This window comes from Syngnathus scovelli, chromosome 4 (assembly GCF_024217435.2).
Source record: "Syngnathus scovelli strain Florida chromosome 4, RoL_Ssco_1.2, whole genome shotgun sequence".
Classification (NCBI taxonomy): Eukaryota; Metazoa; Chordata; class Actinopteri; order Syngnathiformes; family Syngnathidae; genus Syngnathus; species Syngnathus scovelli.
In genome coordinates, this window is record NC_090850.1 from 719049 (window position 1) to 728859 (window position 9811).

The following is a 9811-nucleotide window of genomic DNA, read 5'->3' on the forward strand; positions in this document are numbered from 1 at the left end:
CCGTTCCCTAACACTGTCAGGAATGAGTGGAGTAGGGTGACCAAATGCTGCTTGGACCAGGGTTTATGGAAGAGAAGGGGGGCAGGTAAACACAGACACAGGCGGGAAAGAGGCTCATGGACAGCGAGCAGGAAACAGAAGTCCACTCGGAACAGATTCAGAAACAGGGTTCTGACCTTGAGCCTCCACACGGGACCGGGGGAATGGATGAGCAGGACAGTAACAACAGGTGCAGACACAGACAGGAAGCAACAGTAGACACTGACAATGAACGGCGTACGGGCAGGGTTTAAATAGACAGGTAACATGAGGGAGCAGGTCATGAATCAGTCGCAAGTGATGTGTAATCAAATTCTGTCATTTTGGTAAAGGTATATTAAGTTTAGCAATTCAGACTCCTGTTGCCCGAATCCAAATGTTTACTGGTCCAATTATAAAATTCCATGATTCAAATGATTAAATTTCTATCCATCAATGTCATATGATTTGTTATTATTTGTGTATCCTCACTGTCCATATCAATGTATTTGGTTTTTATCCCCATTTCAGTGTCAGTTGACAGCCTTATTATTCCCTTTTTTATCAAAACTCCTCAGTTATGTCGGCTCCAGCACCCAAACATGCTTCCATCCCTTTTGTCCCAAACTCCACCAACTTTGTAATGCTTCAGCATTTTCAATGTCATTTTGGTAAAGGTATATTAAGTTTAGCAATTCAGACTCCTGTTACCCGAATCCAAATGTTCACTGGTCCAATTATAAAATTCCATGATTCAAATGATTAAATTTCTATCCATTAATGTCATATGATTTGTTATTATTTGTGTATCCTCACTGTCCATATCAATGTATTTGGTTTTTATCCCCGTTTCAGTGTCAATTGGCAGCCTTATTATTCCCTTTTTTTATCAAAAGTCCTCAGTTATGTCGGCCCCAGCACCCAAACATGCTTCCATCCCTTTTGTCCCAAACTCCACCTTTGTCCCACACTCCACCTTTGTAATGCTTCAGCAGTCTTTAGCAAGGTGTCCAGTTTGACTTCATGTGACTCTTTCGCAGCCTCTCCTCTTAGATTTTCATGATGATGATTCAGGGCTGGACCAACCGCCACTCTCAAATGCGTCCATCTTGTCTTTGTTCTTTCAATCCCAAATTTTTATTTTTTATTTTTTTTAGGCTCTGCAACTGTGTATACTACACCAACCGTATGGCTCTTGTCCTGTGAAGAGCTGTGCTTGTCCCCTGCATCACTAAAACTGTTAAAACATGGCCTGATGACGCTTGTCAGCAGTTGCAGGACTGCTTTGACAGGACTAACTGGGACATCTTCGAACACTGGGACCTGAACGTGTTCACAGACAGTGTTCTGTGTTATACCAAGCATTGTACAGACACTGTCACGTTGGACAAACGTATACGGATATACTCCAACCAGAAGTCCTGGATGACTGGCTGCTGGAGGAGAGGGACACCACCCTGTCCCTCAGGTCTGAGGACGGGGCTCTCTACAGCGCAGCCAGAGCCAACCTGAGGAGAGGCATCAGAGAGGCCCAGCTGGACTACAAGAGGAGGATTGAGGATCACCTGGACAGCATCAACAACAGGGAGGTGTGGCAGGGAGTGCAGCATCTTACTAACTACAGGACCACCATTGGAGCTGCTGAAGGGGAGGCCTCACTGGCAGAGGACCTTAACACCTTCTTTGCCCGGTTCGAGTCCGAGCCACCTGAAGTGGCAACATCACATCCCACAGTCCACAGCAGCTTCACCCTCACAGTGGAGGAGCACTTGTTGAGGCACACCCTGCGGACCATCAACCCGAGGAAGGCTGCGGGTCCTGACGGCGTCACTGGGCGTGTCCTGAAGGACTGCGCAGATCAGCTGGCTAGGGTCTTTACCAAGATCTTCAACCAGTCCCTTACCCAGTCCACTGTCCCATCCTGTTTAAAACCCTCCACTATAGTCCCCCTGCCCAAGAAACGCCATATCGCCAGCCTTAATGACTACCGGCCAGTCGCACTCACCCCGGTGGTGATGAAGTGCTTTGAAAAGCTGGTCCGGGGTCACATCACATCACTCCTGCTCCGAGGTTTTGACCCCCACCAGTTTGCCTACAGGGCTAATAGATCCACAGAGGACGCATTAGCTACAGCCCTCCATGCTGCACTGTCCCACCTGGAGCAGCCAGGGAGCTACAGGACTGTCTCAGAAAATTAGAATATTGTGATAAAGTTTTTTATTTTCTTTAATGCAATTAAAAAAACAAATGTCATACATTCTGGATTCATTACAAATCAACTGAATTATTGCAACCCTTTTATTATTTTGATATTGCTGATTATGAAAACTCAAATATAATATCTCAATATTAGAATATTTCCTCAGACCAAGTAAAAAAAAAGATCTATGACAACAAAACAAAATCAAACATTTGAAAATGTCCATTAATGCACTCAGTACTTGGTTGGTAATCCTTTTGCACGGATTACTGCAACCAATGCGGCGTAGCATGGAAGCAATCAGCCTGTGACATTGCTGAGGTGTTATGGATACCCAGGATGCTTCAATAGCGGCCTTTAGCTCATTTGCATTGTTGGGTCTGGTGTCTTTCAGCTTCTTCTTCACAATACCCCACAAATTCTCTATGGGGTTCAGGTCAGGGTAATTGGCAGGCCAATCGAGGACAGTAATGCCATGGTCAGTACACCATTTACTGGTGGTTTTGGCACTGTGGGCAGATCCCAGACCATGCTGGAAAATTAAATCATCATCTCCATAGAGCTTTTCAACAGACAGAAGCTTGTAGTGCTCTAAAATCTCTTGGTACATAGCTCCATTTACTCTGGACTTGATGAAACACTTGCTTTCGTCTGAAAAGAAGACTTTGGACCACTCTGGAACTATCCAGTGCTTCTTTTCCAAGCCGGACGCTTCTTCCGTTGAGTTCAAAAGTGGCTTGACCATGGGAATATAATAATATAATAAGGCTATTATAGCCCATTTGATGGTCGTCAGATCAGCAGTCTTCCCCATACTTGTGATTTAGTTTACTGAAACAAGCTGAGTGTTTTTCAAGGCTCAGGAAACCCTTGCAGGTGTTTTGAGTTAATTAGACGATTCAAGTGATTCGTTGAATACCCTACAAGTATACCTTTTCATGATATTCTAATATTTTGAGATAGGATATTTGAGTTTTCTTTAGCTGTATGCCATAATCAGCAATATTAAAATATAACTTGCAATATTTCAGTTGATTTGTAATAAATCCAGAATGTATGACATTTTTTTTTAATTGCATTACAGAAAATAAAGAACTTTATCACAATGATTGTACTAAGTTCATTTTGTTTTTCCTTATTTAATCACTTCACTGGTTTCTTTTATATCAAACAAATTGTTTTAGGTTATTCACCTGACATGTTTCGGCGGTTTCTTCCGCCTTCATCAGAGTGTCACAGATGTGATAGTGACGCGTCTTTATCAGCTGATGGATGAAGGCGTGGCTCACCTGTCAGATTTGACAGGTGAGCCACGCCCTCTGCTGTCCATTCACCTCTCCAGAATGCTGTTCCAGGTTGTAGAGAGCATATAGGCTCCCTCATCCCTGTTGATGGTTCTCGGGCCCCGCTTGCGGATCTCAATGGCCTCCCTGATCCAACGCTGATGTTTATTTTCTTCAGTGCGGATGACTCTGGCCTTTTCCCAGTCCATGATGTGGTTTTCTCTTTTACAGTGATCGGTTATGGCTGACTAGGAACACTACTCCTGTTCTGCTTGTAGTTTTATTGTTCTTGTTTGTCTTGTTGCCGTCTCCTTCTCACACTCCTTCTTGTGTTCTATTTTTCTTGTGATGAAGTTCCTCCCTGTCTCTCCAATGTATGATTTATTGCATGATTTGCATGGAATTTCGTATATGGAATTGCATTTGTTTTCCGGGTTGACTTTGTCTTTTGGGTGGACCAGTATTTGACGGAGTGTTGTATGTGGTTGGATAGGTGTGGTTATGTTGTGTTTATTCATCGCTCTTTTGATGCGTTCCGTAATTCCTCTCACATACGGCAAAATCACCATTCCGCTGGGTTCTTGTTTCCGTGTTTGTTTCTTTCTTTTCCCCTGTGTTTTGTATCCTTTGCTTTTTACCTGTTCTGCACCTTTGGTTATTGCCCATTGTGGATACTGACATTTTTTAAGTGCCTGTTGTATGTATTGTTCTTCCTGTGCTACGTCCTCCGGATCCGTGATTATTGTTGTGCGTTCGTATAGTGTTCTGACAACTGACAGTTTATGTATAGTGGGATGTTCTGATGTCCAGAGGAGGTATTGGTCGGTGTGTGTGGGTTTTGTGTGTACTTCTATTTTTATGTCTCCGTTGTCTGTATGGTGTATGTTGATGTCTAGAAAGGCTTTGGCTTGGTCTGTTTCTTCTTCATGGGTGAATTTAATGTTACCGGTGGTGTCTATGGTGTTGAGATGGTCTGTGAGGTGTTGTGTATGTCCTGTTTTTGTTTTTTCTAGAATGTCATCGACGTAGCGTCTCCATAGCGTGGGTTTGTATGTGTCCGGAGCTGTTAAGAGTGCCTTTTGTTCCAGATCTTCCATAAAAAAATTGCACATGATGGCAGAAAGAGGGTCTCCCATGGGGAATCCCTCTTTTTGCCTGTAAATTGTGTTTCTGTATTGAAAGTATGTGGAGGTGGCGATGAAGTGGAGTAGTTGGGTGATGTCCTGTGCTGTTAGGCTTGTGCGTTTCTTAAGTGTCCTGTCTGCTGATAGTCTGTCATGTACTATGTGTATGATGGCATGTGTGGGTGTTTTTGTGAAGAGTGAAATGACGTCGTGTGATATGAGCATTTCATCTTTCTGTACCTTTACGTGTGTGAGTTCTGTAGCGAGTTGTTTCGAGTTTTTGCAGTGTCGATCCGTGAGTCCTAGTAGTGGTTTTATTATTTCTGTGAGTGCTTTTGAAAGGTTGTATGTGACTGACCCTATGCTGTCTACGACGGGGCGGAGAGGTGTACCTGGTTTATGAATTTTTGGTGTGCCATAAATTCTGGGGATGATGTTTGCTGTGGGTATTAAGTGATTGTATGCCTGTTTGTTTATTTTATTTTCAATGAGTAGTGGTTTGAGTAATGCTTTGAGTTTGTTTTTCTTGTCTTCTGTTGGGTCTTTTTGTACTACTTCGTAAGTGTCATCCTGTAGTAACTGTTGCATTGATTCTTCGTAAGTGTCTGTGTCCATAATTACTGTTGTTCTACCTTTGTCCGCTGGGAGGATTGTAATGTCTTTATTTTTTGCTAGTGCTCATTGCGTTTATTTCCTGTTTTGTAATGTTACTGGGTGGTGATTTAGCCGTTTTTAAAATACCTGCAACTTCATTGCGTAGTGCTGCTTTTTGTCCTGGGTTATGTATTTTTTCGCATGCTAACTCCGTGGCTAAAATGAAATCATCGACGGGTATGTTTTTGGGTGTGATTGCGTAGTTGAGTCCTTTTGCTAGTATGCTGCGTTCTGCCTGGGTGAGTTTGTGGCGTAACATATTGTGAATCCATTTATCGTTGATATGTGTGTCGTCCGGTTGTGCCTTCTTTTGTGCGATGAGTCTGTCCAATTTCCCGATATGTCGCTTTTTTGTGGCAGCGAATTCCTGTTCGTGTATATTATATAAATGTCCGTGTAATGTTGTTTCTGTGTTGTTGTCCAGGGCATACCGGTGTTTGAATTGTTCCGTCAGCCGCTGTAGTTCATCGTTGATGTTGTTGAGTTTGTTGGTTGTGCAGCGTATCCGTTCTTTGACCAGAGTCATCCACACTCTTCTGATAATCCTTTCCGCATTCCTGGTCGGGATTGGGTTCTTGATTGTCAGGCTGGCCGGCGTTACCTCTTCGTCTCGGCAGCGTAGATTGAACCTCAGGTGGTTCCTGTAGCGGGCTCGTTTTTTCGTCAGTTTTTCGAGGAGGCGAAATTCCTTGACGCAGTTCTCTCCATAACTTCTTCGTAATGATTGTACTAAGTTCATTTTGTTTTTCCTTATTTAATCACTTCACTGCTTTCTTTTATATCAAACAAATTGTTTTAGGTTATTCCCCTGACATGTTTCGGCGGTTTCTTCCGCCTTCATCAGAGTGTCACAGATGTGATAGTGACGCGTCTTTATCAGCTGATGGATGAAGGCGTGGCTCACCTGTCAGATTTGACAGGTGAGCCACGCCCTCTGCTTTTATCACAATATTCTAATTTTCTGAGATGTATGTGCGGATGCTCTTCGTGGACTTCAGCTCGGCATTTAACACAATCCTCCCCCACAGACTGGGGGATATACTGGGGGACCTGGAACTTCCACACAACACCTGCATGTTAGAGATTTGCTCACTCCAACTTATTTTGCAAGAACCACACGGAGACAGGCAAGTTCTTTTAGACACCTGCAGGTGGAGAGTCCATTCGTCGCTGTCTGAACAGCGATTATCGAATGAAGTCTGAAAGCTCTCCTTCCTGCAAGGGCATATTTATTAGGAGGAACAGAGTGGGGGTATGAGTGGGCTGAATAGAAAGCCCTTGTCCTCCAGTCTAAACATCTCAGGGGATGTTTTACGATCTTGTGATAAGGAGGACAAGGTAAGGTATTTATTACCTGTTGCATTCCAACATAATCCTATGATAAAGATAACCTGGAAAACCCTAACATCTCCCTCCTGTTTTATCATATGATTATGCTACCCCAAACAACAAAGACAAGCAAGGAAAAAAACATATATACGTATAATGAAGAAAGTAGAATGGTAAAAATAAAAACAACAAACAATGATAGCAACACTTTCCAGTGAAGATGAGGCATTACCTTGATACCCCAAGATCAAACTTATTGTGTAAGCGAAAAACCTGCCGGCCAGATGTTATTAGCAGAAAAATTCTTACACGGTCCCTTTGCCTTAAGGCGACCAGAATGCTATCAATAAAAACAAAAAGAAAAACAAAGAAACAGTACATCAGCGTATCCATTACTTGCGAAGTATATTTGATGGTCAAATCAACAAGTTTCCGTAATACATGCTCAACAGAACAGCATCTACGCAATCCACGTCTCATTATCATTATCACATCTGTCACGTCTAAGAAGTTGTATATGTGCTCGCATTTTCGTCAGCTGCTGATGTTCTAGTCTGTAGGTGAGGTCTGTCACACACACTGGCGCACACACTCGTGTCCAGTTGGCAGGCAGCATCGGACAACTCTCGTGACCACAAAACCATGATCCGTACTGAACAGGCACGTGCACTCATAGGATGCAGGTGAGGCAGTGCCTCTGAACTTCTGGATGAAGTAGGTCCCGTCCGATGGTGCAGCCATGTTGGTAGTAGTGCCCTTACACCTTGAAAATGGCTCTCTCATCCTGGCACACAGCGGTGATGTCCAAAGCTCCCATCCAGTTTCCTCCTGGAGAGCAGTCGTCGTTAATGCATTTGTGGGTCCTGCAACCTTGGGTGCAACATGTGTAGTCAGCAAGACTTGGAATGGTCCCTCCCGTCGTGGCTGGCCCAGTTCCTTCCTTTGATGACCTCGATGTAGACCCAGTCTCCTGGATTGATGGGGTTGTCGACCTGTGAGGAGGAAAGATCAAGCGGCAGTAAATTTGTCTTTGACACAGTTTGAGCGTCCTGATCATATAATCTGCCAAGGACTGCTCTTCATCTGTTGTTTGCAACTCTCGTAGTCAATTGTAGTGCCCATTTAGCGGGCAAATAGGAATGTTTGCGGGAAGAGTTTAAACACTTCCTAATGATTCCCTTTAACCAAAAACTATTTATGACAGGGGCGTTCCCATTTATTGCCTCCTGGTTTAAAAGAGATTGTCTTACCCATGCCTTCTTTCTCCTCACACGCTCGCACCCACACAGGGTGTGAACACACACACACACACACACACACACGCACCCACGCAGACAAAGAGATTCTAATCCATCTCTCATGTAGCTTCTCTTGATAGAATCTCCTATTGGTAAATGTATAGCAGACGTTCTAGCATATAATCCCATACTCTGCTCTCTCACTTCTACTTTTTCATGTCGGTGCACTCATAGGATGCAGGTGAGGCAGTGCCTCTGAACTTCTGGATGAAGTAGGTCCCGTCCGATGGTGCAGCCATGTTGGTAGTAGTGCCCTTACACCTTGAAAATGGCTCTCTCATCCTGGCACACAGCGGTGATGTCCAAAGCTCCCATCCAGTTTCCTCCTGGAGAGCAGTCGTCGTTAATGCATTTGTGGGTCCTGCAACCTTGGGTGCAACATGTGTAGTCAGCAAGACTTGGAATGGTCCCTCCCGTCGTGGCTGGCCCAGTTCCTTCCTTTGATGACCTCGATGTAGACCCAGTCTCCTGGATTGATGGGGTTGTCGACCTGTGAGGAGGAAAGATCAAGCGGCAGTAAATTTGTCTTTGACACAGTTTGAGCGTCCTGATCATATAATCTGCCAAGGACTGCTCTTCATCTGTTGTTTGCAACTCTCGTAGTCAATTGTAGTGCCCATTTAGCGGGCAAATAGGAATGTTTGCGGGAAGAGTTTGAACACTTCCTAATGATTCCCTTTAACCAAAAACTATTTATGACAGGGGCGTTCCCATTTATTGCCTCCTGGTTTAAAAGAGATTGTCTTACCCATGCCTTCTTTCTCCTCACACGCTCGCACCCACACAGGGTGTGAACACACACACACACACACGCACCCACGCAGACAAAGAGATTCTAATCCATCTCTCATGTAGCTTCTCTTGATAGAATCTCCTATTGGTAAATGTATAGCAGACGTTCTAGCATATAATCCCATACTCTGCTCTCTCACTTCTACTTTTTCATGTCGGTGCAGTCGTAGGTGGCCCCTATTGCAGTCATTGTCTTGTTAACTGTCGCCTTGTGACTCCTATGCATGACTGTGTGAATGTCAAAAATTGAACGTACCTAACTTTCTGACCATCCAACCTCCACTGTGGTATAAAAAACCTTACTATTGTATTGAGTAGGTACATTGAGCAACCTAGCTTCCTCCTGACTGCCAAATGTCCTGTTCTAAAATTTATATAACTCGACCTCTACGTTTTAAGCTTGATGAGCCAAAATATCAGATCTTGCTCTTGTTTCCTACCGTTTTAGCCTATTTGTTTTATCCAAATCCGTTCAATCTCTGATTATAATCTGTAGCCCTACGTATTTTTCAAATTTTTATTTATTTATTTATCAAATCTCCTCAGTTCTGTCAAACTCAGTGCACAATGAACCTCCCTTCCACTTTGAACCAAGCTTCACCAAATTTGGGAACGCCGTAGCAAGGAGTGCGATTTGGTTGTCGGACACTCCAAGTCCATTTCTTTTTGCCGCACTTCACCCTCTCACGTTGGTGTTCTTTGGCTGTTGCTTCAGAGCGACCCCATCCATCACTCTTGAATGAGTCCATTGTTCAAATGAGTCAATTTTCATCATTGTGAGTTCCTCCGCTTTTCACTGTCTTTTCTCGTCCCCGAGGATGTTGTCTGTCCTCCGGAGTGTACTTGTCCTTGTCCAAGCACAACAGCAGTCTTTTCTTGTCCTTCGCCAAAGGACAAAGGTGCTTCAGAGCCAGGCACCATTTTGTAGTTGTTCACGGCTGCAGGCGAAGACTCGGATTGGGTTTCAGGGGCCCTGACACTGAGAATGACAGGCTGGTTTGAACACTTGTAAGACTATCTCCAAATGTAGCTGCTTCCATCAATTTGCTGGTAATGTTTGTTTACCAAACTTCAAATTCTTCTAATAACAGCGGTCTCGTTTTTATATCGTAA